This window comes from Thalia democratica, chromosome 5 (genome assembly GCF_965202585.1).
Source record: "Thalia democratica chromosome 5, ktThaDemo2.hap1.1, whole genome shotgun sequence".
Classification (NCBI taxonomy): Eukaryota; Metazoa; Chordata; class Thaliacea; order Salpida; family Salpidae; genus Thalia; species Thalia democratica.
In genome coordinates this window covers 528,305-533,736 of record NC_139169.1, presented here as the reverse complement: position 1 = coordinate 533,736, position 5,432 = coordinate 528,305, and positions in this window count along the sequence as shown.

The window sequence follows — 5,432 nt, the reverse complement described above, 5'->3', positions numbered from 1 at the left end:
AACTTTATAGTATTTTTTGAAATCTAGCGGATAAAAATTGTTTAGTTCAAAAGGTTAGAAATAGATATATCACTTTTTTGATAAAAGTCTGTCTGAGTGCAGAGTATTTAATAGATTTAATATCATTTTTACAAATTTAAATTTTTCTCATATGTTTCTTGAGTTAATTATATTTCAGAAAATTATAAAAAAGTTTTTATAAGACTTCACTCAAAATTTTGGACATTTTAATGTTTATATGCTATTACAAAGATTTTTTTAATGAAGTTTTTAGTTCCTGAGTGTGTGACAGTCATCTAAATTATCTAAATAACAAAACTAGCCAGTGCTTTTTTTTTAATTTTTTTTCATAAGAAGTTTGTATTTGTTTAAAACAAAATTTTGTAACATATAAATCAATAAAAGAAAGAAAATCACCAATTCATTTTGTTTCTGACTTTATTAACGGCATAAACAGTCACCATAGAAAATTTAAATTTGAAAATTCAAATTGATTAATAAGAACTAAGCTAGCAAATTTAAATCTGAAAACTTGTGATGATCTTGCAAAAACTATATCTGCTCGATTTTTTATATTATACTTATTACTTTTAATATGTGTTTGAGTTTATAATTTTTATAATCCTTAAAAAATAAATATTTCAACACTTTCTTAAATTTTTAAAATAGTAAACATTTATAAAAAAATACAAAATTGTAAATTCTGTCAATGATTAAGCCACCTTAGCTCAAATTATCCAGATTTCTGAATTTTTTATTAGAGCCTGTTTTATTTTATAATTCACAGTTTGTTTTCAAAGGCTCTTTTAAGGTAATAAAAAGGATCAGAAACATTAAATCAACTAATACAGAAGCGAGAAGTAAAATTGATAAAAACAGTATACCGTAGAGCCTACAAGATCTACACCAAAGAACTCCTTCATTCTGAGGTGGAGAGAATTAAAGACAGTCAAATGAAAAATGAATAACAACCAGATTTTATTAAGAGGGTTATAAAATCACATGCCAATCTAAAACCTAAGGTATACGGACCGGAGAAGTTCCAAGAAATTTTGAAACTACCATATATTGGAGAAACATCATGAGTATTTGAGAACAAAGTTAAATATTTAACCAAAAAAACTTTCAGTCAAATTTATATTTTTCTCAAAACCAGTTTTAAAACAGCATGTTTTGAATGATCCGATACCAGATTTAAACAAAAGTTGTGTAGCATACAAATTAAATTGCTTCTGTGAAAGAAGTTATGTATCGGAAAAACTTTTAGAGGGGCTAACCACAACTAAAAAACATTTACCTGCTTGCGTGTTAAAATATATAGAAGATCCTGAAATTAAGACAACATCAACCAAAAACACAGCTTAACTTAATAAATAATAGAGAGATTTAGCTAGGAAATATGAGATTTATAGATTTGAAACAATTACTGTAATAGTGTTTTTGATCTCGTTAAGTTAGAGACTATCTCTATATCATTAAACAGATCAGAAGTGTGCAAACAAAAAGAATTTGATTACGAAGTGTCTTTATTTAATTGGGTTACCCATTTTGTTTCCATTATTAGTGTTTTAATATAACTAATTAATACTTTACACCGGTTGTTTATTGAGCTTATTACTTACGTTTTTAGTTTAGACTTTTTTATGTTTTTAGTGAAAAACTATAGAAAATTTTATAAGAACTATTTATAATAGGAAGGTTTTTGAACGTATTTATATACCATTTGCAACTTAATATCAATAGACCATTCATTTTGTTCAATATTCTGTTACACAAAGCTTTTCAAAACTATACGAGTTTCATTCTCAAATGTTAAATTTTAAATGAAATTTAAAAAAATTTCGGTAAGTGAACAGCTTCAAAAATAACTTTAAATTATGACGTGTGAAAATTTAAAATAAATACGAAATATAGAGATTTAGCAAGTAAAACTACAGTAAAGGTACTTGATAAATCTCTAAATTTTGTATTTATTTGAATTTATTCATACGTCATAGTTTAAAGTTATTTTTTAAGCTGTTCACTTACCAAAACATTTTTCAAATTTCATTTAAAGCTTATCACTTGAGAATAAAACTCGTATAGTTTTGAAAAGCTTTGTGTAATAAAATATTAAACAAAATAAATAATCTATTAATATTAAGTGGCAAATGGTATATAAATATAGAAAATTTATGTTTTGTTCGACTGTGAGTTTCCGTAGAAAAGTAATTAAGACGTATTAAACTGTCACAAGAAAACTTATAAAAAGTGCTAAATACTTATTATGTATCTAAATAAAAGCGAATAGTGTTTCAAATTTAAATATATTTTTACTTAACAAACATTCATAATTGAGGAGTTTATTACTTATTAAACAAAAAACACAACTAGAAATGTTCTATATTACTTTTGAGCAGTATTTTAGTGGAAAACATGATTGCACAAAGGACATTTGTTGTGGTCTTTAAACCAAGCATCTGTACAAGTTTCGCAGAAATGATGGCTGACATGACAGTCCAGACGGACCATCTGCTTACCAACTTGCAGGTCTTCAAGGCAAACGACACATTGTTCACCTACCAACGATTCGTCTGCAGAGAAATGCTCAAACTTTTCAATTCGTTCGCGAGCAAGACCATTGATAGGTGCATGAAAAAATTCTGGTTGAATTTGTAGAGGAAAAACTTCTTCTGGAATTTGTAGAGCAGCTTCTTGTAGAAGTTGATACATTCGTTGTATATCTTCCTCCATAACTTGTTCTTCTCCTCGAAATATCAGTCGTGCAAAAATATTATTGATACTTGAATAAAAAACTTGTCTTGGAGTTTGTTGAGCAATTTCACGTAGACGTTGAATCATTGGTTGCACTTTTCTTAACAAACGTGCTTCGTTTTCTCTTTTAATTCGTTCTTGTTCAATTCTTTGTCGTTCTTGTTCAATTTTTTGTCGTTCTTCTAAGAGATTATTCATATATTGTTCAAATCTTTCTACTTGGTATTCTTCCGGAATTCCTTCAACATTTGCTACTGCATCATTTTGATTATGCTGTTCCATAATTATTGTACTTAAGTTAGGAAAATAGTTTTACTTATAGATAATATGTTTACTACTAATAATATTCACATAAAAAATATAAAGCTAGCATAGAGGGTTGGCAAGCACACATTTATTATTTTTGTAATTAAAAAACTAAATCATCAGTTTGAATAAAAGAATTTAGTATAGAGCTGGTTTTTTTCTTCTAAAATTTGGTTTAGTTCTATTTTGCTTTAAGCATATTAAAAGTTATGTAAACCTGAATGTAGGAAACTTTTGCAGTTTAAACTTTAAAAACAACTCACAAAATCATGAAATTTATGTTAGAATTAAGGCCTGAAGCAAGTTCTAAAAAGCACCAAAAAAGTTTTAACAGTTATTTATATTAGATTTTTTTTCTTTGCTTTAGTGACATTTTAAATGGTTTGAGATTATTTGAATATTTAAGAAGAACAATATATTAGTCTTAATTGAAAATATTTTTAATGAAAATACATTGTTGTTTTGAGAGCAGTGTAAAGTATTTATTTCAAAAAAACTGTCGCTGAAACAGTTTTTTTTTATCTTGTACAAAAATGGTAATAAAAGTTATTCTAAATAAGTATTTTTGGTATTTTTCTGTAACTTTCTATAAGCAAACTTTCGACGGAAATTATAAAAGTTTAGACTTTGTTCACTCTTTAAAAGACACACTCTGGTTAGATTCAAACTTACGTAACTTTTTAAATAATTGAAGCACAGAAAAGTAACAAAACCAATTTTGACACAAAAAAATCAACTTCTATCAAATTATGTTTAACACTTAGTTTAATTTTCTATTCAGCAAGATTATTTTCTACAGTCAATAGCCGCTTGAACCCCGTTTTCAGCTAGCTAGTGTAACATATTATTTTGTTACTTAATTAAGCTTAGCTATTTTAAAGTCTTAGTCCAGGTATTTGTTACTGAAAAAAGCACTAGGCTGCAACTACGTTTCTAGTGATTACTGAATAATGGCTTATATACATCTTAGATTTTGCTAAGTTAACCGATATAAGTAAATACTTTTTAGAAAAGTAAAACTCAAGAAAATCTTTTTAAATATCAAGTTTAGTAAGGAATTGGAAGTTATTTGTCTGAATAATTTTAATAAAAATAAAATACATTAAAACCTGAATTAAAAAATTGCTTTGACAAACTTATAATGTTGAATGTTTTTAATTACAGACAATTTTCAACTAATATTAACTAATCAAATAGTAAGAACTTACGTAATTTTCTGCATCGTCAGCAGAAATTGCACTCAGTGTGAATTTAGATTCAAAAGGTACCAAAATAGGTTTGTATTTTGAAACTTCTTTTCCCTTGTTATTCCTTCCTCTTTGGCGACGTTTACCCATAACTTTATTTATTATTCTTTTTAAACTAGAACCAATTTAGTGTAAGCTATTATATACTCGGTTTTTTACTTAAATCAATTTAATTTCTCACAAAATTAAAAAAAAATTATGGCATAAATTTTTTTCTTTTCACAATCATTTTATTTCAAAAGTGTTTTAGTTGCTAAAAAAAGATTGTTACACAACTGTTCTGAGTTTTTTAGAAGACTTTATCTAAAACTATGTACCATCTTAATAAATTTTTCAACTAGCTTAGGAACAACTGTAAATGTATAGCACACTTTGTTTATCATATCTAAGAAAACCATTTAGATATATTTAGTTTTTTACTCTAAACCTTTATAAATTTAAAGATATTAAAAAGGTACATTTAGAGAAATAAAATCTTAAAAATAGAATATAACATGTAGCATAAATCAAATATATGAAAAAAGCAGGGTTGCCATTTTTTTTTCAAAATATTTTCCAGGTTTTCCAACTTTCTTCCAGGTTTTTAAAACTACAAATTTTTGGGTCTATTAATATTTTAGTCTTAAGTTAAAGGTAAGAAACTGTGTTAAGTAGTATAAAAACATTAAAAAGATACTGTAAAGCTACTTTTTAATAAAAAACATTTTTCATGATGACCAAAATTTTTTATTCATATGATAGATTTTTTTAATTAAAACGAAATTTTATACTAAACATGTGGTTATTGTTAAAATTCAAGGTTTTTAAGTGATTTTTGTTTGAAATTCCAGGTTTTTCCAGATTTTTTTTTATTTCACAAATTCCAGGTTTTTCCAGATTTTTTTTTTTCACAAATTCCAGGTTTTTCCAGATTTTTTTTATTTCACAAATTCCAGATTTTTCAAATTTTTTTTTTCCTACATTGTCAAATTCCAGGTTTCTCACGGTTTCCAGGTCAAGTAGCAACCCTGAAAAAGTATACTATCTTAAAACAATCCTTAGTTTAAACTTTAAATAAACCTGAATTTTATTTCTTTAGTGTTTAAGCCACATCAAAGAATATCATTTAAGTTATATCCTACACTT